This window comes from Chelonoidis abingdonii, chromosome 1, assembly GCF_003597395.2.
Source record: "Chelonoidis abingdonii isolate Lonesome George chromosome 1, CheloAbing_2.0, whole genome shotgun sequence".
Classification (NCBI taxonomy): domain Eukaryota; kingdom Metazoa; phylum Chordata; order Testudines; family Testudinidae; genus Chelonoidis; species Chelonoidis abingdonii.
In genome coordinates this window covers 71,006,174-71,033,170 of record NC_133769.1, presented here as the reverse complement: position 1 = coordinate 71,033,170, position 26,997 = coordinate 71,006,174, and the positions used below count along the sequence as shown (strand labels likewise).

At 44.5% G+C, this 26,997-nt stretch overlaps 1 protein-coding gene across 1 annotated transcript in view; it reads right to left on the bottom strand.

Moving 5' to 3' along the window:
* LGR5 (leucine rich repeat containing G protein-coupled receptor 5) overlaps positions 1 to 26,997 on the bottom strand; it is a 143,415-nt gene that overhangs the window by 80,416 nt on the left and 36,002 nt on the right. The gene's annotated exons all lie outside the window — the stretch shown is intronic.

The following is a 26,997-nucleotide window of genomic DNA, read 5'->3' as shown; positions in this document are numbered from 1 at the left end:
GGTTAACGAATAATAAAGTACAAAGCATTACGTTAAGCAAAATCAGTTGGTGCATGTATTTTCTACATAGGTCTTAATGGGATTTTGTAAATAAATATTCTTGCTCATATTTTATATTTTAAAGGCCAAATGCTGATGACACCTGAAAACAGGAGTAATGCATCCTGAAACAGGAGTGTTTATTGGGTATACTACAAAAACAGCTTTAATGCGAGCTCTGGCTCACACAGACCAAGCCTAGCTCTCTTGACTAACTGATTCCTCTTAATAGTAGGATTAATCTGCACAGCAGGGATGATACACATACAACCCCAAGGACCTCACCTATCCTAACTCCTAGGACGCAGCTGGTAATACCTGTCACAAGCACCCTACAGACTGGCTCATCTGCAACATCTTAGGCCAAGTCTACACGACGAGATAAAATCGATTTTAGATACGCAATTTCAGCTATGAGAATAGCGTAGCTGAAATCGAATATCTAAAATCGATTTACTCACCCGTCTTCACCGCGCGGGATCGATGTCCGCGGCTTGCCATGTCGAATCCGGAACTCCGTTCGTCTTGCTGGAGTTCCGGAATCGATCTAAGCGCGCTCTGGGATCGATATATCGCGTCTAGATGAGACGCGATATATCGATCCCCGAGCAATCGATTTTAACGCGCCGATACGGCACGTCGTATAGACATGGCCTCAGAGGGTCATAACATAGGCAACCAGCTTTCATTCCTTGCTCCTACTGTGGACATGCACCAGAACAGTACAAGTCACTCCCAATATACACAAACTTTTAGAAATTTCTTTAAAAACTACCAGTTAAATACACATTTTATTCTCTCTCTCTTTCTGTGTGTATACACACCACACTGCCCCTTCCCTCTTTTCTTAGCTTCTCTGTTTTTACAACATAACACAAAACAAAAATATTTGTCTGCAACAGGACCACAAAATGTTATCCATAAAATAAGTTTACCCATAGTTAACAGAACAACAGAAATGCATACCTCATGGAAGCACATTACTTACATACTTGCCCAATAAAGCCTTACATGGCCAATTTTTCAATAGCATGGAAGTGCTGGTGCACATCGAAGTCTAGGTCTCTACTGGCATATGCCATTACACATTTGCACAGGCAGTTGTGTTTAGAAGCTAGTTACTCTTTTGGGCCACTTATACCACTTGTCCAGCCATGCTGCAAGTCAGATAGGAGGCAATGGATGTGGTTTAATTAGGTCACAACTTTATTCACTTAAGATATCTGGGAGTATCTGGTGACAAATTGTACCCTGCAGGTCATCATCATTTCCACATAATCTCCAACCTGGTCCCTGCAATCCCATTCCTGTAATCCCTACTGTCCTGCCCTTGTATGAGGCGAAAGGGGGCTCAGCTCCCCACTGCTCCAGATGTACAAGCCCTAAGACCCCCTTTCTTAGCTCCTTTAAAAAGGCTAAGAAAAAAAAAAAGAAAAAAGAAAGGGTTGGCTCCCCGATGTACAGGATGTAGGAACCCAACCTCGCCTTATTCAGCTCCCTTACAGGATGCTTTTCTTCAAACACTTTCCCAGTCCATTTTATCAGATAACCATATCCCTTCCATACCGAGTACCCACACTGGACATCCACCTCAAGTTTTAGATACTAAGTTGCGACATTATAATTTAACCCCCCTGCCCACCCCACTGGGTCCCAGACTAACTGTGAAAAAATCCAATATGCCCAATGCAGCTGTTTGGGAAAAATTCCTTCCCAGCCTCCAAGAAAAAGGGCAATTACCATAATGCCCACAGTTGTTCATGAGGGAACTTGGTCCTTTTGCAAATTTCATGGGTGGGTGGGTGTTGCCAGCCCAATCCTGGTAAAAGAGGGCTTCTCTGGGGCTGCATGGAGTATAAATGCTCCCCTATTCTTCTAGTCAACAGGAAAGGCCAGTGACCCACCCCTAAATTGAGCTCAGCTGCTTCAAGCCCTTCCTGTCCATCACTTTCCATTTCCTCCTCATCTCCCTGTTGTAAGGGAAGGCCCTTAAAGGGGAACAACTATTTTCCTCCAGTCAGCCGGACAAGGACCTCCATACATGGAGGCTGCGGTGAGCACATTTTGTGCATGCACCAGAGCCTCTACACACTAAAAATGTCCCGTATAAAGTCCAATTAGCCTGTCTGCCATTTGGGCTAATTCCTGCCATTGTGTGTAGTGATTCAGCAAGACTGCACAGCCCTTACTCTTACTGATGAGCACTTACGCATGAGAGAAGTCCCTGTGAAGTCAAAGGGACTACTTATATGAGTAACAGTTCCACAATTGGGCCTGTCGAGTTAACATAGGCAGCCATAGAAGGTCATATCAGCAATGCTGTAAACTCATAGAGTTTGGGCAGTCAAACAGAAATTCTCAATAGTGCCCAAAGGGACCAATAAAGGAGACTCCCAGTTAACCTGCCAGGCTTAGGATCATGTTCCAAGAGGGAACAGACTTCAGGACAAGGAGCATGTCTATCGGTTTAGATAACTGCATTCATGCTCCCTATCAGCTCTAAGAGCTAGCTGGTAGACAGTGATCCTATGCATTGCTCCTATTGGGAAAAGTAGTAAAGAGTGTTTTGGATTGTCTTATGGAACTCTGGTCTACACTAGCAGGGTTCTTTTTTCAAAGTGTGCATTTTCTGCTCCCTCCTCCTCCCAATCTCTATGCTAGCTTGTCAGCACCAGGGCAGAATCTGGCTCTTGCGTGAAGAGAAGAGGGAATGGAGGATGCTTGTAACATAGTATTTTCAATGTCATGATGAAACAAAACTTCAAATTAAAGGACCAAGTCCTCAAATGACTTCAACAAAGCTATGGATCTGGCCCAAAATCTATAGCATTTCCAGTTCACACACTTGAAACAAAATAACTAAAGCCAGAAGCATTTCTGTTCAAATTTAATACACTCCTGTTTGCCATAATGATAAATAAATCATATAAACACACAGTTAAACTTAGAATTATTAGAATCCCACAATCCTTTTAACATATTTTTACAATAGGGAAACAATGCCATGTATTACCATTAAAATGCATGTGCAACTCCCTCTGACATCAGTGGGAATTCTGCCATGAAAATAACTGCTGAAGGCAGTATATGGCTCATAATGTGAATAAATATAACATCAGACAGAAACATTTTTAAATTAACGCACCACTAAATTAGGCTAGAGTACTGCAAATGGCAAGAGGTAATTTGAGAGAGAGCGAGAAACAAACAAACAGCAGCAGCCCATCAGTCTGAATTCTTAAACCAGTTATCCAGGAGTTGACTAGGAATCATGTCAGGGAACAAACAACATCTTTGCAGAAAATACAAAGATTTGCATGAATAATTGCAGAGGCAATGGTACTCATTGCAATGATATCTTTCTTAATTATACCCTGTGCCAGTCTGCCACCAGTGTAGTAATTAAATTACTTCCAAACATATCTGATTTGCTAGGAGTCCCTATAGGCATTGAGTAACATTTTCTGTAGGAAATCCTGCTGAATACCAAGGGCTAAATTTTCAAAAGGATAGCACGAGAAACCAAATTGTGGTGCAAGTTTGGGTATTTGAGCCTATAAAAGACGGTTACTCACCTTTGTAACTGTTGTTCTTCGAGATGTGTTGCTCATATCCATTCCAGTTAGGTGTGCGCGTGCTGCATGCACATTCATCGGAAAACTTTTTTTACCCTAGCAACACTCAGTGGGTCGGCTGAGCACCCCCTGGAGTGGAGCCGCTATGGCACCGGATATATACCCCAGCCGACCTGGCCACCCTTCAGTTCCTTCTTGCCGGTTACTCCGACAGTGGGGAAGGAGGGTGGGTTTGGAACGGATATGAGCAACACATCTCGAAGAGCAACAGTTACAAAGGTGAGTAACCGTCTTTTCTTCTTCGAGTGATTGCTCATATCCATTCCAGTTAGGTGATTCCCAAGCCTTACCTAGGCGGAGGGGTCGGAGTGAGATGTGGCAGCGTGCAGAACCGCTGCGCCAAAGGCTGCATCATCTCTAGACTGTTGAACCAGAGCATAGTGCGAAGCAAAGGTGCGGACCGATGACCAGGTCGCTGCACGGCATATCTCCTGGATAGGCACGTGGGCCAGGAAAGCGGCTGATGAAGCCTGAGCTCTGGTTGAATGCGCAGTGAGATGGCCCGAAGGGACATGAGCCAGGTCATAGTATGTGCGTATGCACACCGGTTAACCTCACATGAGGAGAATCCTACTCGGAGGAATCCGGCTAGACCTTCATCCGTTCAGCCGACTGCCTCATACACTGATATGCGACCGTCTTGGAACGGCTTTGTCCGCTCGATATAAAAGTGAGCACTCTACGGACATCTAAGGAGTGTAACTGCTGCTCCTGTCGAGAAGAGTGAGGCTTCGGAAGAAACCGGGAGAAGATGTCCGGTTGTATGGAAGCCGACACTACCTAGGGAGGGAACGCCGGATGATGTCCGCCATGTACCTTGTCCTTGTGAAAAGACAGTATACAGCAGGTCCACCGTAAGCGCCCAAGTTCAGAAATCCTTCTGGCCGATGTAATTGGCCACTAGAAGACGTCTCCACGACAGGTACAGGAGCGACGAAGTCGCTAATGCCAAATGCGGATGCATAAGTGCTTTAGGACTAAGTTGAGGTCCCCAGGTGGGGGCAGGGCGGCGTACTAGGGTAGAGGCACTCCAGGCCCTTAAGGAACCCTGGTGACTAAGGGGTGGGAAACACAGAGAGATGGCCACTCTCCAGGATGGATATGGAGATAGCCGCCAAGTGCAACCCTCAGAGAAGATATCGCCAGCTCCTATATTGCTTAAGAGACCAGAGATAGTCAGAACAAACGGGGATTGAGGCCTCTAAACGGAGTAACGTTCCGTGTTGTACACCAGCAGAGAAACGTTTCCACTTGCCAGGTACGTGGACCGAGTGGACGGCTTCTCTGCTACTACAGGAGAATATGCTGTATCCGAGATGGAACAGTGTACTCCTATGTGTCAGACCATGCAGAGCCACGCCGTGAGGTGGAGGGCCTGCAGGTCCGGTGGTGAAGACTGCCGTGGGTGGTAAGACTGCGTTATGAGGTCGGAAGGAGTGGCAGGGTAACTGGGCTGGCCATGGGCAGCGTCAGCAGGGTGGTGTAACAGATGCTGTCTGGCCTGCTGGCGCAATCAGAATCAAGATGCCGCTCCTGTCCCTGCCGATTTAATTAGGAAATCTTTGCTGAACGCAGCAGACAGAGAAGGTGGACCGGCCACACAGCACGTGTGCAACTGTTCTGCACGATCCAGCACGCTGGCACGATGCTGATCCGACTCTTCCGGTGAAAGACCCTGGAAGGAGCAGAACGCTTGGCGCTTCCTGTTCGTGCGAGAAGTGAACAAGTCTGTGAGGGGAAACTCCCACCTCTGGAAGATCGAATGAATAACGTCTGGTCTTATCGACCATTCGCGACAGAGGAAGGATCTGCTCAGCTGATCCGCCAGAGTGTTCTGAACCCCCGGAAGAAAGGACACCACCAGGTCTATCGAGGGGGCTATGCAGAAGTCCCAGAGTCAAAAGGTCTCTTGACACAGCGGAGAAGAGCGAGTCCCTCCCTGTTTGTTGATATAATACATGGCCGTTGTGTTGTCCGTAAACACTGAGACACAACGGCCATGAAGATGTTGCTGAAACGCCTCACACGCGAGGTGGACTGCTCTTAGCTCCCGGACGTTTATGTGGAGTGTCAGCTCCTGCGATGACCAAAGGCCCTGCGTACAAAGGTGACCTAGGTGAGCCCCCCAACCGAGAGATGATGCATCTGTCGTTAGGGACAGTGAGGGCTGTGGTGGATGGAATGGTAGGCCTGCACACACCAGGGAGGGAGTTAGCCACCAGTCGAAGGAGCGTAAGGTGCTCGGGGGAACTGTCACCAGAACGTCTATCAGGTCCCTGCCCGGATGGTATACTGAATTGAGCCACGTCTGAAGGGGCCACAGGCGGAGCCTGGCATATTTGGTCACGTAAGTACACGCGGCCATGTGGCCCAGTAGACCGAGACACGTGCAAGCCGGTGGTTGGGGAGGTCTGCAGGCCTCGAATGATCGTCACAATCGCCTGCAAATGCGGCTGAGGGAGGTAGGCCCTGGCTTGAGTGGAGTCCAGGGTTGCCCCTATGAAGTCCAGCCTTTGTGTGGGAACCAGGGTGGACTTTTCCGCATTGAGGAGCAGCCCCAACCAGGAGAATTGGTCCATGATTATGCTCACGTGCTGTCGGACCTGAGTCTGGGAGGTTCCCTTGATGAGCCAGTCGTCCAGATACGGAAATACATGTATCTGCTGCCGGCGGAGGTAGGCAGCAACGATGGCCATGCACTTCGTAAACACTCTTGGGGCCATGGAGAGGCCAAAGGGGAGGACAGTAAATTGGAAGTGCTGGTGATTGGCCACAAAGCGGAGATACCTCCTGTGCGGAGGAAAGATGGCGATGTGGAAGTATGCGTCCTTCATGTTGAGGGCGGCATACCAGTCTCCAGAATCCAAGGATGGGATGATAGTCCCCAGGGAGACCATGTGGAATTTCAACTCGACCATGAACTTGTTGAGGCCTCGCAGGTCTAGGAGAGGCCTGAGGCCTCCCTTGGACTTGAGAATGAGAAGGTAGCAGGAGTAAAACCCGTTCCCCTTCTCATCTGATGGGACCTCCTCTATTGCTCCTGCGGCGAGGAGAGACTGCACCTCTTGTAAGAGGACTTGGTCGTGAGAAGGACTGGGTTGGGGGGTGAAAAGGCAGGGATGAAACAAATTGGAGGTGGTATCCTTGTTTCACCGTGCGTAGGACCCAGAGATCTGAGGTCAGCTGGGACCACGCCGGGAAGAAGTAGGAGAGACGGTTGGAGAAGGATCCTGTCCTGACACTGGTATGCCGTCCTCGTGCGTACCTTCAAAAGGTAGACTTAGGCCCCGGAGGTGCCTTTGGGGGCCCGTGGTTTTGACTCCCTTGGGGCCCGGACTGGTGTCTACGGCCACCCCGCCCGCACCTTCTACTGAAGTCTTGCCTGTGCCGGGGCACAAAGTACAGGCGGTGGGGTTGAGGCCGGAAGGGTCTACGTTGGGTCACGAGGGTATGCACGCCCAAGGAGCGCATGATGACCTTGTTGTCTTTTAAATTCCGCAACCTAGGGTCGGTCTTCTCAAAGAACAAACCCTTGCCATCAAAGGGTAAGTCCTGGATGGTGTATTGGAGCTCGGGTGGCAGGTTGGAGACCTGGAGCCAGGAGATACGCCTCATAGTGATACCTGAGGCTAGAGTTCTGGCTGCCGAGTCGGCCGCATCGAGAGAAGCTTGGAGGGAGGTTCTGGCAACCTTCTTCCCTTCTTCCAGGAATGCGGCAAATTCTTGGCGCGAGTCCGGGGGTAGGAGTTCTGTGAACCTACCCACCTCCGCCCAGGTGTTGTAGCTATAACGGCTCAGGAGAGCCTGCTGATTGGCCACCCAAAGCTGCAGGGCACCTCCCGAATACATCTTGCGGCCCAGTAGGTCCATCCACCTAGCCTCCTTAGATTTGGGGGCTGGTGCCTGTTGGCCATGGCGTTCCCTTTCGTTGACGGATTGGACAACTAATGAGGAGGGTGGACGTACAGGTATTCATACCCCTGAGAGGGTACCATGTATTTCCTCTCGACTCCCTTTGCCGTAGGGGGAATGGAGGCTGGGGACTGCCATAAGGTGTCGGCAGTGGCCTGGATGGTCTTAATGAATGGCAGAGCCACCTTAATAGGGGTATCCGCTGACAGCATGCTCATGATGGGGTCCTTGACCTCCGGGACTTCCTCTACTGGGAGGTTAATGTTAAGCGCTACCCTTCTAAGGATGTCCTGATGAGCTCTGAGGTCCATCAGTGGGGGCCCTGATGATGAGGTCCCTGCCACCGCCTCATCTGGAGAAGAGGAGGATGGTACTCAGGGGATGAGAGGGTCCTGAATGGCCTCTTGGTCATGGGTCGGTTCCTGTTCTAGCGGTACTGGGGAGCCTGGCGGATGGATCATCTGCTCCTCTGTCCCAGCTGCGCGGGGGGGGTGGCTGATGGTGGCCTCAGGCGCCCGATGGTCCAAGGGAGCGGAGCGGGTCTGGGCTAAAGGAGCACCCTGGGCCTGGTGGTACGCCCAGGGTGTCCAAAACGACCACTGTTGAGGTCCCGTGTCCTGAGGCCGGACATCCTGGAAGACCCTGGTAGGCACCTCCGTATCGCGGTCCTGGTCGTAGTAACTGTCCACGTGGGAGGACACCGACATCTGCCTGGAGGGCCATGGAGGAGGAGAGAAACCTTGGGCTGAGGTTCCGACGGACCTCGCTCCCCTCTGTAGCGGGGATCGGTGCCGGTATTCCGAACAGTACCGTGATCGAGACCGGGACCTGCGACCAGACCGGTGCCAGGAGGTCGACCGGGATCTCAAGTCCCTGCGACGTGAGCGGCTCTGGGAGGTACGGTGCCTGGGTCGGCACCGGGAACTAGAGCGGTGCCGCGAATAGCGAGGTGGAGAGCGTGAGTCTGACTGGTGCCGCGAGTCTCGCCGGTGCTGTGTAGAGGAACCGTGCCGGGACTGCGAGCGGCGTCAAGAGCGGGAGCGTTGTCTCGATCGGGAGCGCCTGCGGGACCGCGATCTTGAGCGGTCCCGGTCCGCTGAGCCAACAGACGGTGGTCTGGTCAGGGTTGGCTTGCCCAAAGATTGGATTACTCGCACTGGCGGTGCCGGGGGTAGGGGCAGTGCCGCATCCATTAGGGCGATCAAGTCTCTCGCCACCGAAAACGCCTCTGGCGTGGATGGCATGGTGAGCTCTACCGCGGTACGCGCCGGGGAGCTATCAGGTGCCAGACTCGACAGCCCGCGCGGGACCGGAATCGATGGTGCCGATTTCATCGGGGCCGCGGTGGGTATCGGCGCTGGGCGGTCCGATCTGGGCGCACTCTCTGGCTGCACTCTCTGGCTGCAGCATGGGCGTCGCCAAGGCAGCAGAAGTCTTAGCCTTTTTTGGCCTCGGGGAGACGGAGTGACGTGGAGTCGACTTTGGTGCCGGCCGGTGCTGGGAGTCTTTAGGCGTACCGGTGCAATCAGGTGCCGTGGGAGTGCCTCTACTCACCGACTGACCGACGCTCGGTGCTGAGTGTGGTGGTGTCAAGGTGCTTCCATGAGGAGCTGTTTTAGTCTAATGTCCCGCTCCTTTTTAGTTAGCAGCTTGAAAGCCTTGCAAATCGAGCACTTAGCAGTAAAGTGCGATTCTCCGAGGCACTTCAAACAGGAGTCGTGTGGGTCTCCTGTTGGCATCGGCCTGTGACAGGCTGAGCACGGTTTGAAACCCGGTGAGCCGGGCATGAGCTCCGGCACCGGGTGCGGGGAAGGGGCTACTCCCCGAACCCCGCTAATTAGTAACAACTAACTATACTATTAATTTAAGAACTTACAACTAAATCTAAATAAATAAATATCTATCTATCTACAAGAACAACAACTATGTATACGACAACAACGAGAAAAAACTACGAGTAGCTAGGGAAGGTGGAGGTCAGCTAAGCCGCACTCCACTGTTCCAATGACTGACACGGGCAGTAAGAAGGAACTGAAGGGTAGTCGGGTCGGCTGGGGTATATATCCGGTGCCATAGTGGCGCCACTTCAGGGGGCGCCCAGCCGACCCGCCAAGTGTTGCTAGGGTAAGAAAGTTTTCCGACGAACGTGCACGCAGCACACGCACACCTAACTGGAATGGATATGAGCAATCACTCGAAGAACTACCTGATTTGCACACGCAGCCTGGTAGCTGAGAGGCATGTGCTCAGATATGAGCCCATTTTGCAGCTACAAAGAGGGAGACTGAGCCTTAGCTCAGCTCAAAATAGACTGCAGAGGATAACCAGGAATGGTAGTCAAATCTCAGTCTAATTAATCTAAATTCAAGGGTTTCTTTCCCAGCAGGTGCACCTAAAGTATGAACACATTTTTCTCTCTGCTGATTTACAACATCGAGGGCTAAACTTTTGAAGACTGTCAGCATTCAAAATGGGCACCAAATTTTCACATGCAATTTCTGTCACTGAACACTATCCAACGGGGTAACTGCATGCTCAGTCAGGATTATTTTGCATGCATTTTGTAATCCAACTGCACAAATAAATCTTTTAAAAGTTTAGTCACAAGTCTGCGATAGCATTCAAAGGCAAACTCCTTCACTGTTACTGCTTTCCAAACTTATGAATTTTCCTTCACTTTTAAAAACTTTTCAGCATTCTCTACATAGCCATCCAAGTATTTGAGAGAAAGGGAAATCCAAGTCCTTCCTTCGATTGCTCAGGGTATATCTATACTTTTGAGCTGGGGGTGTGATCCCTAGCTCAGGGAGCTATACTTGTGCCAACTTTCATTGAGCTAGAGCGTAAATACATCAATGCAAGTGACGAGGGGGACTAGCTGCCCCAGCTACATGCCTGTCCAAGACTCTAGGCATGTACTCGGGCCAGCTAGCTCATCCCACCACATGTGCTGCCACAGCTACAGTCTTTTTTAGCACGCTAGCTTGATGAGAGCTAGTAATAGTGCATCTACTCAAGCTGGAAATTACACCTTCCAACTCAAAGTGTAAGCATACTCTCTGTGTGCGCGCACACACACACACACACACACACACACACACACACACAAAACTACATGATGCATGACGTGGTAAAAAGGTTTCATTAGCATACGTTTGGGATGGGCACAGTACTCACAAGTAGTGAAGGCATTAGTGAGTTATGAAAGTCATTCAAAATGAATGTGGATTAGAATGTTTCTAGTCTACCACACCATCACATTATTGTACATAGGCCACATACTTTACAGCAAAGTTATTCAAGGACTATTCGTGGTGTCCTAAATCCAAGAGTCTTAGCCATTATTATTAGGTATTTGTAATTACAGTAGAGTCTAGAGGGCCCAATCAAAAACAGAGTCCCATTGTGCTAGGCACTATAGAAACACAGACATTCCTTGAGTTCAACTGAATGGCTCAGAAACTGAAGAAAACCTATTTAAATCATCTCTAACCATCATTCTCCTACATATAAAAATGTCCTCTATCTATTGCCACTTTCAAAGATAGAAGCAAGTGCCAGGTTATCATAAGCATTCCCAAATCTGGACCTTAGCGTCCAGAAATCTGGGTGCCTGCATGAACCCCTCTAAGCTTAATTAATTATCAGCTTAGATTTGATCTCGCTGTCACCAGCCAAAAATTCCAGGGGGTTCCCCAGGGAAGGGTTTGGGGAGACCAGAGGGAGCCAAAACCAAGACTCAGAAGCCCTGAGACTTACCACAAAGGGAAATAACCCACTTCCCTTCCCCCCCTCTCTCCTACCCAGAATTTCCTCTCTGGGCTAACCTGAGAGTTACTGATGCAACCTCTTTACATTACAATACCAAGAAGCATGTCTTTTCTCTTCCACAAAGAGACAGCCAAATACAAGGAAACAGAAATGATTCCCTCTCTCTTCCCCCTCCCACCAATTCCCTGGTGCTGCAGAGCTTTACCCTCCTAGACTAACACAAAGAGAATTTCCCTCCCCTCGTTCCTTACCTAACCAGAAGAGAAAAAACTCAAACAATCTTAAAAAAAGCTTTATATAAAAAGAGAAAGATAAAAACACATGAACATGACTCTGCATCAAGTTGACAATACACCTCAACCTTAAAAGAAAAATATGAATAAACAGCCTTATTCAAGAAGAGATACAATTTAAACATTCCAGCAACTACACACATGTAAATACAAAAAAACCCCCAACAACAACAGCCTATTGTTTTTTCTACCTTTGTACTTACAACTATGAAACTGAAGATTAGAAGCTTACAGATAGAAAAGATCCCCTCTCATAGCTGAGAGCCAGACAAAAAACACACAGACCCAAAAAATTCCCTCCCCTGAGCTTTGAAAAATCCGGTTTCCTGATTTGTTCCCTTTGTTAATCCTTTACAGGTAAAAGAAACATTAACCCTTAGCTATCTGTTTATGACACATGCATCTTACAAGTAAGTTGAGAACCCACATATTCCATTGCTATAAAGTTTCCATTTCTAGCAGTGAAAGGCCCAGAGTTCTCATATGTTAGGCTGGTCACTGCTCCAGCACTGAATATATAGGTGCTGAAAGTAGGAGTGCTGGGGGTGCTGCTGCATCTCCTGGCTTGAAGGAGTTTCCATCACATACAGGGTTTACAGTTTGCTTCGATGGCTCTCAGCATCCCCACTATAAAAATTGTTCCAGCACCCCTGACTGAATATTACCCATTCTGCACTTCTGGCTAGTAATTAGGGCTGCAGGGAGAGGAATTCCCTTTGTGGAAGGTTATTTTTGAAAAACAATAGGTATTTCAGACTGCACCATAGAAATGGTCAACTTGTCTGTTTAAAGAGTCCAGCAGATCTTGAGTGTTCACCAAATGGTGCCATACCTGCAAACATTGCAAGACCAGGTATAGTCCAGAAGCATGGATAAAAATAAAAGTTTTTTTTCCAGATTTCTTTGTTTATTGTCCCCCGTTAGGCATAATGAAGAATCTCCAAATTACCATGCTTAAAACATGTCGTATCAGAGAATTTAACTTTTTTGCTGGAGTCTGGGAGTTTAACTAGCTTTCAACATATGCTAGAGAAGTCTTTAGTTGGAGACCAAGCTACTAGTCTATTATTATCTGATATTACTGGGGACAATTAATCTCTTAAGATTGTATTTTAGAAAATCATTTACATCTATTAAACAAGGGCAAAAATCTATCCTGGGATATATGCATGGCTTCCACTGACTTTTGGAAAACTGTTCATCTGCCATGAGAACATATTTTTAAATGCAGAACATTACAATCTCTTTTTATCCAATCACTAGGCTAGTCCAGAGAAACTCAGTATTACAGAGAAAATGCATTTAGCAACTTACCGATTTTTTACATTTATATCCTGATAAACTTTTAACAAGTTAAGCCAAAGCATAATTTATATAAATAGTCAAGAGGAAATACTGTTCTTGCTGTTAATTTTTTCCTTGGGCTTTCATTAGCTTAAGATAATGTACTAATGATTATTTTTATGGAAGTCTTTGAAAGATAAAACAGCCTTAGGTCAAAACACTGACAATAAGAGACTGAATATAAACAAGATACAACCCGTTCTGAGTGACTAGGCACAGCTACCCAAGCAATCCACTTTCAGACTGGACATTGCCTTATACATGGAAACGATGTTTCCAAGATATTTCCACCTTTTGAACACAGTATTGCTGTACTTTTACTATGGGCAGACTACCTTAACAGCTACTTAATACTGTGATGGAGGTACTTCAATTTCTCAAAATATGCTGGTCTTTAATGCAAATCCATCATCACAGATATTAAAAGATTAAATATTGTTGTCCAAAATATTTATTTTTGGTTTGCCAACACTATGGTAATAATACTTAGCTCTTACACAGCACTTTTCATTCATTGACCTCAAAGTGCTTTAAAAGACAGGGTAAGTATAATTATCATCATTTTGCAGAAGGGGAAACTGAGGCACAGTGGCACCATGCAGGCAGGTTAAAGGCAGGGTAAGAGCAAGAGACAAGTCTTCTGTCACTGAGTCCACTGGAGCACATTGCCTGCCCTATCATATTACACCTCTACCCTGATATAATGTGACCCAATATAACACGAATTTGGATATAACGTGGTAAAGCAGTGCTCTGGGGGGCGGGGGTGTGCGCTCCAGTGGATCAGTGCATCAGTGTGTTTGGCTCTGACATGCTGCTCTGAGCAGTGTGTTAAGGGTGCTGGGCTGGGGCCGAGGGGTTGGATAAGGGGCACAGGGTCTCGGGGGGGGTCAGGGGACACGGAGCAGGGGGGAGTCACAGCCAGAGAAGGGGAGCTGCAGTGCAGGGGAATGTCACACAGGTTCCAGCCAGAGCCGAGAAATTGTGGAAGACTGGTCCATACAGGGAAGTTGTGGATCCAGGGGAGGGAAAGGTGCCCGTCCTAGATGGCACCTTGTAGATGCCCCTGTCCCAGCGCTGGAGGGCTCGGCACACAGCGGGTCCGACTGGCAGGCTGCGCCTCGTTCACAGCAGCACCAGGCGGGCTCTCTGGGTCCATAACGCGCCACACTACCTGCCCACAGTCAGAGGCTCTGTGCGCCCCGGTGGGCAGCTAGCTGCGGCGTCCTTACAGGAGACAGGCGGCACGGGGCTCTGCAGAGGAGAAACGGGCTGAGCGTGGGCACACACCGCAGGAGCCATCTGCTGATGGCTCACCCTCCCTTGGCACCACATGGGCACGGGGCAGGGACCAGATGCACACGGGCACCTTGGGTTAGGCTGCCCGCGCTGCTCCCCCTCGCGGGCTCAGCGGCCACACTGGGCTGGGCGCGCTCTGCAGACAGGGCAGTGGCCGCTGGGCCAGTTCCCTCTACCCTGCCCCTGCGGGGCTTGCCCTAGCTGATGTGGTAGAGCAGATGTGAGCGCTTCCGTGCACCAGCTCCCCGGTGCAGCGCATGGCTCAGCATGGGAGTCCTGGGAGTGATTAGGGATGTGGAGGGGTTCTTAGTGGTCAGTCGGGGGAAGAAGTAGGTGGGGGTCAGATAGGGGCAGGTCTATTAATAATGGAGATGCTCAAGGTCAAAGCAAGTTCGATATAACGCAGTTTCACCTATAACACGGTAAGATTTTTTGGCTCTCGAGGACTGCGTTATATTGGGGTAGAGGAGTATTACCAACAGGCATTTAGAATGCAACCTCCCATCATCAATGATAGAGAATTTGGTAACTGTCTTATAGATTATTGACATAAAACTAGCATAACTTTTATTTTAATTACTTCTTTACAGTGTCTTCCAAAATGAGTATGCAAATAAGCAGTGATATTGCATTGCCAAATATTTAAGTACGTAACCCCACAGAAGCATAGAAGCAGATCTGATCATATAAATAAGTGCTGTAAGAATTTCGTAACAATTAAATTACAGTATTTATTCTCACAGCTGACTTCACAGTACATCTGCAATGTTGAAAATCTATGGTAAAAATGTGTTTTTCCACCAAAGGATTCAACCTTAGCATTTGGGAAAATCTTGTTCTAGAATTTAGCAGTTTTGCAGGGAGAAATATTTAAGATAGAGATGCAGTACACATCTTGAATACATTGTCTACAGAGATTTTTAGAATAACTAGCAAATGGAAATAGCATGACTACTTCTGCCTTTCTCAACACTGGTAACAAACAAACAATCTAAACAAAAAGCTAAATCTTTAAAAATTCAGCCACACTTGCAGTAACAACATTTCAAAATAACCAAAGATCGATAACTGAGCCCATTATATTAGCTTTTTCAATCAATGGAAGGAAAGATATGTAGCATAAGAAGCTGATTTTTTACAGAAGGCTGTTGTTATTCAAGTATTTAAAATGCAAAGTTTGCAGAAGAGTTTGCATTAAAATCTATGTTAAAAAGGTAAATGAGACTCGATTGTTGCATTAGGACAGATCTCATAAGGAGGGATGTGTCTGTGCGCCTAACAGGTGAGTGGGGGGATCTCAGCCTTTCATAGATTCCAAGGCCAGAAGGGGACTACTGTGACCATACATTCTGACTCCTGTATAATACAGGCCATAGAACGTTCCCCAAATAATTCCTAGAGTAAATCTTTTAGAAAAATACTGAATGTTGATTTAAAAATTGCCACTGACCACAACCCGGGGTAAATTGTTCCAGTGGTTAATACCCCCACTGTTAAAAAATGATGCCTTATTTCTAGTCTGAATTTGCCTAGCTTCAACTTCTAACCCCTGGATAATTTAACACCTTTCTCTGCTAGATTGAAGAGCCTATTAGCAATTTTTTGTTTCCCAGGTAGGTACTTATAAGCTGTGATCAAGTCACTCCTTGTTTTCCAGTACTTTAATCGTTATCATGGCTTTTCACTGGACTCTCTCCAATTAATCAACATCCATCTTGAACTGTGGACACCAGAACTGGACAAAGTATTCCAACAGCAGTTGCACCAGTGCTAAATACAGAGGTAAAATAACTTCTCTGCTCCTCCTTGAGATTGGCCTGTTAATGCATCCAAGGATCGCACTAGCACTTCTGGTCACACTGTTGCACACTGGAAACTCATGGTTAGCTGATTATCCACCATGCCCCCTAAATATTTTTCAGAATCACTGCTTCTGTCATAAACAGATAAGAAAAGTTAATAGCACAGAAATACTTTATATCTCTGACTATAAAGGGTTAACAAGTTCAGTAGGTCTGGCTGTCACCTGACCAGAGAACCAATCAGGGGACAGGATACTTTCAAATCTTGAGGGAGGGAAGTTTCTGTGTGTGCTGTTAGTTTTTGGTTGTTGTTCACTCTGGGGGCTCAGAGGGACCAGACGTGCAAACCAGGTTTTCTCTCCAATCTCCTGATACAGGTTCTTATAGATTCCAAATAGTAAGTACTAGATAGATAAAGCGAGTTAGGCTTATGTTTGTTTTCTTTATTTGCAAATTATTTGGCAAGTTTAATTGTGCATTTGGCTGAAAGGAGTTCAAATTTGTATTTTGCTGAAAGGATTTTAATTTGTACTTGAATACTTAGGCTGGGAGGGTATTCCCAGTGCCTATAGCTGAAAAAACCCTGTACCTATTCCATTTTAAATTTACAAAGATAAATTTTTACTGTTTTTTCTCTCTTTAATTAAAAGTTTTCTTGTTTAAGAACCTGATTGTTTTTTTTTATTCTGGTGAGACCCCAGGGGACTGGGTCTGGATTCACCAGGGAATTGGTGGGGAGAAAGGAGGGAAGGGGGAGAGAGAGGCTAATTTCTCTCTGTGTTGAGGCAATTACTTTCTCTCTCAGGAGAGTCTGGGAGGGGGAAGAGAAGGAGGGAGGAAGGTGAATTTTCCTCTCTGTTTAAAGATTCAAGGAGTTTGAATCACAGTGATCTTCCAGGATAATCCAGGGAGGGGAAGCCTGCGAGAGGCAACGGTGGGGGAAAGGGTTTACTTTCCTTGTGTTAAAATCCAGAGAGTCTCGGTCTTGGGGGGGGAGCAAGGTTTTGGGGGGGACCAGAGTGTACCAGGCACTTAATTCCTGGTTGGTGGCAGAACTACAGGTTCTAAGCTGGTAATTAAGCTTAGAGGAATTCATGCTGGTACCCCATCTTTTGGACGCTAAGGTTCAGAGTGAGGAATTATACCATGACAGCTTCCCATTCTGTCAGTACAGCCCACAATCTTTATTCCTAGATGTATACACCTATATTTAGTCATATTAAAATGAACAGTGTTTGCTTGTTCCCTTCTTACTAGGTGATCCAGATCACTCAGTATCAGAGACTTGTCCTCTTCATTATGTACCACTCCCCTAACTTTTGTGTCATCTGCAAACTTAATAAGTGATGATTTTATGTTTGCCTCCAGACCATTAGAAATATGTTAAATACCATAGGGTCAAGAACTGACCCTTGAGGGACCCCATTGGAAACATAGCTCCTTAATGATGATTCTCCATTTACAATTCTATTTTGAGACTTATCCGTTTGCCAGTTTTTCATCCATTTAATGAGTGTTAAGTTAATTTTATATTGTTCTAATTTTTTTATCAAAATGTTGTGTGGTAGAAATGAAATGCCTTACATAAGTCTAAATATATTACCTCAACATTATCATCTTTATCAGTAAAATGTGTAATCTTATCAGGACAAGATATAAATTAGTTTGACAGGATCTATTTTCCATAACCCCATTAATTTGCATTAATTATATTACCTTCCTTTAATCCTTCATTAATAGAGGCCTGTATCAGCCACTACATTATCATTCCTGGGATCAGACTGACAGGCCTGTAATTACCTGGGTTATTCCATTTATAGTATTCCAAAATTTATTGAAAATCAGCATTAATAATCCTGCAAACTCCTCAGCCAGCTCTTTTAAAACACTTGGGTGGAGGTTATTTGGACTTGCAGATTCATAAATGTCTAACTTTAGTAGCTGCTGTTTAATACCATCCTTGGGAAGCAGCATGTATTTCTCCCCTACTTGTTCCTGTTCCCAGGACTGGCTTTAGGCACCAGCAAACCAAGCTCTTGCTTGGGGCAGCACAATTCCAGGGGCGACACTTGCACTCTCAGAGGGTTTTTGGTTTTTTTTGCTTGGGGTGGTAAAAAACCTAGAGCCTGCCCTGCCTGTTCTCTCCAGAGATGCTAGTTCCAGCAACATCACTTGCCTGGAGTAGATCATGGGCCACATCCTCAGGTAATGTAAATCATTGTAGCTCCATTGAAGCCCATGAGAAGGATCTGGCCCATTGTGATTCTTGGGGAGGGGGGAAGCTACACGAGAAATGCTCTACACCCTTTCCCTTCCTTTGTGCCCCCACATAGGGCTAGGCACAGTTGAACCCATCTGTGAATACCACATAACTGATCCAGATAAACCATTCCTATCAAATCAGAACTGAATTTAACACCAAAAAAAAAAAACAGACAGAGATAACAATGAGGTGTCTTTGTGGCACTTTAGAGACTAACACATTTATTTGGGCATAAGCTTTCGTGGGCTAAAACCCACTTCATCAGATGCATGGAGTGAAAAATACAGTAAGCAGTATATATATTACAGCATATGAAAAGATGGGAGTTGCCTTACCAAGTGAAGGGTCAGTGCTAATGAGGCCAATTAAATCAAGGTGGAAGTGGCCTACTGAATTGAATAGGCCTTGTTGGCACTGACTCCCCACTTGGTAAGGCAACTCCCATCTTTTCATATGCTGTAATATATATACTACTCACTGTATTTTTCACTCCATGCATCTGATGAAGTGGGTTTTAGCCCACGAAAGCTTATGCCCTCATGGCGACCAGCAGGGCACCCCCCGTAGCTTGCTGCCGCAGGCATGTGCTTGGTGTGCTGGTGCCTGGAGCCGCCCCTGGTGGGGTGTCAATCATTCATTGTACTTAGCTAATATATTACAAGGCTTAAACAAATAGTGGAATATTGTAACACACAGCAGCAGGCAGAGCTGATTAAGTGAGAAAAGAATGAGATTTGCTCCCAAGTATAATGAATATATTTTTTTAAATAATATTTATATAATGTGTGTTTCTGCCTTTCTAATTAAAATATACTTCCCAAGTAGCACAGAGTCCCTACTTCTCCTGTTCAAATATATAAAGTGACCTCTAAGAGCATAAGAACAGCCATACTGGGTCAGACCAAAGGTCCATCTAACCCCATATCCTGTCTTCCGACAGTAGCCAATGCCAGGTGCCCCAGAGGGAATGAACAGAACAGGTAATCATCAAGTGATCTATCCCCTGTTGCCCATTCCCAACTTCTCGCAAACAGAGGCTAGGGACACCATCCTGGCTAACAGCCATTGATGAACCTATCCTCCATGAATTTATCTAGTTCTTTTTGAACCCTGTTATAGTCTTGACCTTCACAACATGCTCTGGCAAGGAGTTCCACATTTTGACTATGCATTATGTGAAAAAATACTTCCTTTTGTTTGTTCTAAATCTGTTGCCTATTGATTTCATTTGGTGCCCCTAGTTCTTGTGTTATGTGAAGGAGTAAATAAAACTTCCTTATTTACTTTCTCCACCAGGTCATGGTTTTATAGACCTCCATCGTATCCCCCTTTAGTCGTCTCTTTTCCAAGATGAAAAGTCCCAATCTTATTACTGTCTCCTCATACAGAAGCTGTTCCATAACTCTAATAATTTTTGTTGCCGTTTTCTGAACTTTTTTAAAGTCCGATATATCTTTTTGGAGATTGGGCAACCACATCTGCATGCAATATTCAAGATGTGGTTGTACCATGGATTTATATAGAGGCAATATGATATTTTCTCTCTTATTATCTATCCCTTTCTTAATGATGCCCAACATTCTGTTCACTTTTTTGACTGCTGCTGCACATTGAGTGGATGATTTCAGAGAACTATCCATAATTACTCTAAGATCTCTTTCTTGAGTGGCAACAGTTAATTTATACCCCATCATTTTATATCTATAGTTGGGATTATGTTTTCCAATGTGCATTACTTTGCATTTATCAACACTGAATTTCATCTGTTATTTTGTCGCTCAGTCACCCAGTTTTGAGAGATCTTTTTGTAGCTTTTCTCAGTCTGCCTGGTTCTTAACTATCTTGAGTAGTTTTAGATTATCTGCTAATTTTGCCACCTCACTGTTTATCCCTTTTTCCAGATCATTTATGAATATGGTGAATAGGACTGGGCCCAGTACAGACTCCTGGGGAACACTACTATTTACCTCTCTCCATTCTGAAAACTGGCCATTTTATTCCTATCTTTTAACCAGAACCAATCCATGGGGGGGATGGATAGCTCAGTGGTTTGAGCATTGGCTTGCTAAACCCAGGGTTGTGAGCTCAATCCTTGAGGGAGCCATCTGGGGCAAAAATCAGTACTTAGTCCTGCTAGTGAAGGCAGGGAGCTGGATTCAATGACCATTCATTCAGAGTCCCTTCCAGCTCTATGAGACAGGTATATCTCCATACATTTTTTTAGTTATATTTTATTCCCTATTATCCTATGACTGCTTACTTTGCTTGAGAGCCTTTGGTGAGGGACCTTGTCAAAAGCTTTCTGAAAATCTTAGTACACTATACCCATTGGATCCCACTTGTCCTCATGCTTGTTGACCCACTCAAAGAATTCTAGCAGATTGGTGATGCATCATTCCCCTTTACAAAAATCATATTAACTCTTCCCCAACAAATTATGCTCATCTATGGGTCTGGCAATGTTCTTTACTATAGTTTCAACCAGTTTACTCAGTACTGAAGTCAGGTTTACTGGCCTGTAATTGCTAGGGTTACCTCTGGAGCCGTTTTTAAAAATTGGCATCACATTAGCTATCCTCCAGTCATTTGCTATGGAAGCTGATTACGGATGACAGTTAGTAGTTCTGCAATTTCACATTTGAGTTCCTTCAGAACTCTTGGTTGAATACCATCTGGTCCTGGTGACTTATTAATGTTTAGTTTATCAATTTGTTCCAAAACCTCCTCTAATGACACCTCAATCTGGGACAGTTCCTCAGATTTGTCACCTAAAAAGACTGGCTCAGGTTTGGGAACCTTCCTCACATCCTCAACTGTGAAGACCAATGCAAATAATTCGTTTAATTTCTCCACAATGGCCTTATCATCCTTATGTGCTCCTTTAGCATCTTGATTGTCCAGTGATCCCACTGGTTTTTTAGCAGGCTTCCTGCTTCTGATGAATGTAAAAAAAAAATTGTTATTAGTTTTTGGAGTCTTTGGCTAGCTGTTCTTCAAATTCTTTTTTGGCCTCCCTAATTATATTTTTACACTTCATTTGCCAGAGTTTATGCTCCTATTTTCCTCATTAGAATTTAACCTGCCTCTCACTTCTTCTTTTACTTTGTTGTTTAGCCAGGGTGGCTCTTTTTTGGTTCTCTCACTATATTTTTTAATTTGGGGTACACATTTAAGTTGAGCATCTATTATGGGGTCTTTAAAAAGTTTCCATGCGGCTTGCAGGGATTTTACTTTTGGCGCTGTTCCTTTTAATTTCTGTTTAACTAACCCCCTCATTTTTGTTAGGTCCCCTTTCTGAAATAAATGCTACAGTGTTCGTCTGCTGTGGTGTTTTCCCCACCACAGGAATATTAAATTTAATTATATTATGGTCACTATTATCAAGCAGGAAAACAAATACCCTTTATTATAACGTATAAAGGCTTGAATTTTTTTGTTTGTGTTTTGTGGCTGTTTTTGACATAAGAAATATCACATCTTATATACTGTGTTTTTGACAGAGTACAGGAGAAATAACTGTCTCATCACTTATGAATGCCTGAGTAAAAATTTAAAGATTCTAAAGCCAGAAGGATCACTGTGATGATCTAGTCTGACCTCCTGCATGATACGGGACATAGAATTGTCACAAAATAATTCCTGTTTGAACTGAAGCATAAGTTTTAGAGAAACATCAAACCTTGATTTACAAATTGCCAGTGATTGAGAATCCCGCCACAGTCCTCTGTAAATTGTTTGAAGGTTAATTACCCACACTATTTAAAAAGGTATGTATTATTTCTAGTCTGAATTTGTCCAGCTTAAACTTCCAGCCATTGCATTGTGTTATACCTTTGTCTGCTAGACTGAAGAGCCCATTATCAAATATTTGTTCATCATATATGTGCTTATAAACTGTGACCAAGTCACCTCTTAACCTTCTCTTTATTAAGCTAAGTAAACTGAGTCTCTCACTGTAAGACGTTTTCCATTTCTTTAACCATTCTCATAGCTCTTCTCTCAATCCTCTCCAAATTGTCAATATCTTCTTGAATTGTGAGCACCAGAATTAGACCTACTCTTCCTGAAGCAGTTGCACCAGTGCCAAATACAGAGACAATATTTCCTCCCGACTTCTACTTGAGTACACTAAAATTCCTTCCCCTCACAATTTCTCAGGTTTCCAGAAAGTTTAAAACTCTTTGTGTTTTGTTTATTTTTGTTAACATCCATTTCACTCAAGCTCCTGGCAAAGATTTGGGGAAAAAAATTCTTGTGAAAGAACCAACATCTTTGTCCACTTTAGAATCTACGGGCCCAACTCTTGTCTCACATCAAGTTTACAGCAGGCTGAGTCTACTGAATTAACTGGAGCTACTCCTAGTTTCTGCTGCTTTAAATGAGGAGAGAATCCATTAAGGACAGAATATCTCACAGAATACAAACACTATGAGCTACCCCGAAGAGAATCCAAGATTTGTCTACAAATACTGGAAGGATCAAAACAAAGATATAAAAGTTGTAAATGACTTGTATTCCTAAATTGCACATTATTGGCCCAATTAACTCTGTCGTTAGTTACACTAGTGACTGGGCCAAATACCAACTGCAAATTATGCACAACACAATTGCATAATATGAGCCAGATTTTGGCTTCAGTTACACCGATACATCCCCAATGATTTCACTGCGGTTGTATGGGTGTACCTGAGAGTGGAATTTGTCCAGTTTGTCTTAAATTCAAAATTAAATTAAATTCTACCTATCTGGCTTTCATGTTGCTATTGCAGCTCAATTTGGAAAGCTAAACAGGGAAATAATTTGGATGGCATTCACTATAGACAAACTCATAAAAGTGACACTATCAGGTTTCCAAGCTGAAAGCATATCTACAACCTTTCCCCGCTTCAGATCAGGAATTCTAAGTTGCGTGAAATCCTGGTCCTTTTGAAGGCAATGGCAAAACTCTCATTGACTTCAATAGGCTCAAGAGTTCACCCCTTACATACATAATTCCTATTTTTCTATTTCAAAGGTGTTTTCAGTATGATCTTGGCTAGTCTCATTTATATGCTTCCCTTCACCATACTTTCCCTTTTCTCTTATATTAAAACTTTATAATGGGTTTTGTTTAATTTTTAAGAGCAGTTTCTTATATTATGTTTTTTTTTTTTTATATTGTACAGTGTCCTGTGAGTTTCAGCAGGGGGTAGGATGTTTTATGTTGCAAACATTATCCTTATATTCAGAGTTATTCAGTTGGCCATCTTTACATAGTGGCTTTGCTGGAATAATTCTTTACACATTCTTCTCTTTATTTTGTGGTCAACTGAACATTTGAAACTTGCCTTCAGACTTATGGAGGCTCAGTCTTGCCATCATGCTGCCTGAACAATTTCCACTGATGTCAGTAGATGCTTGTTCTGCTAAATTATGGCAGGCTGTAAGGATCTTCTAGTATTATGCTGGCCAAGAGCCTATTCGAGCACCTTGTATATAGGTCAGATGAATCAGAGGTTTTAATACATGTCAGAACTAGATTCTTAATCTTACACTGAAAACATTTTAGGCCTTTTCTGCACAGTTTTTGTACCAGTATAACTATATCAGTTAGAGAAGTGAATTTTTTTTAACCAATATAGTGATACCAGATACTAGTATGGATGCAGTTATTTCACTATCAGAAACCTTTATATTGACATTGCCATACGAGCAGGAGAATAAGCTATCAGCTATAAAGGTATAGTTGAAGTGATAGAACTTTTGAGTGCTGCAAAATACTCCTTAAGTATTCCTATTGAGATCAACAGCCTTGTGGAGTAAGCTACTATTCAGTGTGAGTGAGGGTGGCAGAATCTGACTCTAAGGGTATGTTTACACAGCAAAGAAAAAACAGCAGCTGGCCTGTGCCAGCCGACTTGGGCTCGTGAGGCTCAGGCTGCAGGGCTGTTTCATGGCTGTGTAGACTTCTGGGCTCAGGGTGAAGCCTGGGCTCTAGGACCCAGCTGGGTGGGAGGGTCTCTGAGCCTAGGTTCCAGACCAAGCCTGAAAGTCTGCAGAGCAGTGAAACAGCGCTGCAAGCCCCAGTCGGCTGGGACTGGGAAGCTGCTGGCTTTTTCTTTACTGTGTAGACATACCCCCTAGGTCAATAGACTGTGTTTGTCTTCTCTTATGCACAGAGTTTATTTAACCCACTTTTTATCAACCTCATTCCTGTGGATGGCAAGCCACCACTTTTTGTGTGGTTCTTAAAATGATCAAAAGGAAAATCTTTCCAGACAGGTAATTAAATGCAGCTGTTCAGTCAAAGCCACCACTATGTCTTTGCTTCAGGTCATAAATATCAGTGTTGTGTCTAGAAACACCAATAGTTTGGTATTTAAGACAAACAAAAATATTTTGCAGATTAAAGCTGTCTCTGCCAAATTTTCTATATACATTTACTACATGGCCTCTATGCATAAGCTTCAATTCCCTACTGCACCTGTCTGTTCCATTTCCTTGAACAAACAGTAAAGTGAAATTTCCAAGGCTCCTCCCTCTTCTTCATTTTAGCTGTTCAAAGTGCTTTAAAAATGTAGGTCAATCTCAATAGCCCCATTCTTTTGATGGGGAAACTGAGGCATAGAAACTTGATACTTGTCACACAACAAGTCATTGTTAGAACTAGGAACAGAATGGAGGATGAAATCCTGGCTCCTTTGAAGTCAATGGTAAAACTCCCATTGACTGAATTACGACCAAGATTTCACCTCAGGAGTCTTGACGCTCCATGCCATGCGTTATCTACTGGTTTATATTTCCTCATGCTAAAACAGCAGTTAATAATCTGAGAATTTGTGTCCTAATACTTGTGTGCATCTGCAGATAACGCTGTGTGACCTACTTAATGCAGCCTTGTACAACTGTGTGGAGCCACTTTTTGACACATACTGGCAGCCCTTGTTGTGTTTTAAATCACTGAGTTAAAGAAGGAATTCAGTTTCATTTTGGTCAGCTGGAGAATGGAAGTCAGGTGGAGCTGAAAACATCAACTATTTGAAACTGAAGGCTAAATTTTGGCATGATTTGTGCCACACTGGTAATAAAAGGCTTACCTATCCTGTGAAAGGGCACGTAGCACAAATGGGTGCACTAACACCTGACACAAATGCTGCTGACCCCAAAGTTGCCCAAATTAAAATTCTTTAATCAGAAGATAAAGTGATATTTAGTCCAGCAAATCTTTGTCTGAAACTTTTTCTAATTTAATCCAATAACATAGCCATTTTTGAAAGAAGACTCTGGGGTTTGATGCTGAAATTCAATAATTCAGAGAAAGAGCTAAAGCATAAAAAAGTGTTTTACAATGGGGTGTGGAAAGAAGGAGACGGAATTATTTTTAATTAAAAAAACATCTATTTTCAGTTGTTTTTCTTTTTCACAAAATATATCAGATAAACAATCTTTTCACAGAAGCCAAAGTAAAAGAAGATGCAGGGGCGGCTCCAGGCCCCAGCACGCTAAGCACGTGCTTGGGGCGGCATGCCGTGGGGGGTGCTCTGGACCGGCGACCGGCAGAACGCCCCTCATGGCATGCCGCTATGCTTGGGGCGGCGAAATGTCTGGAGTCGCCTCTGAGAAGATGTCAAGTATCAGAGGGGTAGCCGTGTTAGTCTGGATCTGTAAAAGCAGCAGAGAATCCTGTGGCACCTTATAGACTAACAGACGTTTTGGAGCGTGAGCTTTCGTGGGTGAATACCCACTTCGTCAGATGGTATTCACCCACGAAAGCTCACGCTCCAAAACGTCTGTTAGTCTATAAGGTGCCACAGGATTCTCTGCTGTTTCTGAGAAGATGGACACCTGCAGTACAAGTAAACAAGTCAGGGAACATTTTCTGGTCAATTTTTCCAGTTCAATAAAATCAACAAACTTTTATTTTGCCATTTCCAGCTCCCATATTAAAAATTTATCAGCAGAAAGGTTATTGAAAGGCTGACCATGAGCAAAAAGGCTTTTTCTGGAAACAGTTCTGTTCAGTTCTCATGTGAACAAAAGCAGATTGGCACATTTAGTTATGTTTAAAATGTCTTTTAAAGGGGCCGTTTTCCATAGCCACGCGTTTCAGGGTCCTTTGTGCTGAAGAAAGCCAGTGAAAGATTTGAAGGGGGTAAAAAACACAAAAACAAAAACAAAAAACAACAGAGGCTACCATGGAGATCCTTCAAAGTCGTCTTCTTCTATAGTGGGAGGGTTTCCCTTTAAATCCTTTTCAATAGCACATTGATGGCTTTGAAAGCTTAAATGGCATTTGTCAACCATCTGTAAATCTTTAAAACTGTTTTTGCAAATAGCCCAGCTCTGAGTCTCAGCTTTTCCCATTAATGTGTACGTAAGGCCACTGAAGACTTTTTCAGAGCTTAGATAATGCTTGGATTAAAAGGTCCATTCAGAAGGGAAAGCTTTAGCATTCACCTTGTGTACATAGCCATTTCACCAGTAGTATTCATGGGTTGTTATTTCAACTCTGCATTTGCCCTGTAAACAAGACATTTTGCTACAAAGGCTTGGTAGAGACATTCTTTAGTGAACTGCTGAAACCTAGCTCCTCTATTTGTCATGGCTTGTTATTTTTATCAAGTGTAATCAGTTCAAATAGGAACCCTAGATTGACAACT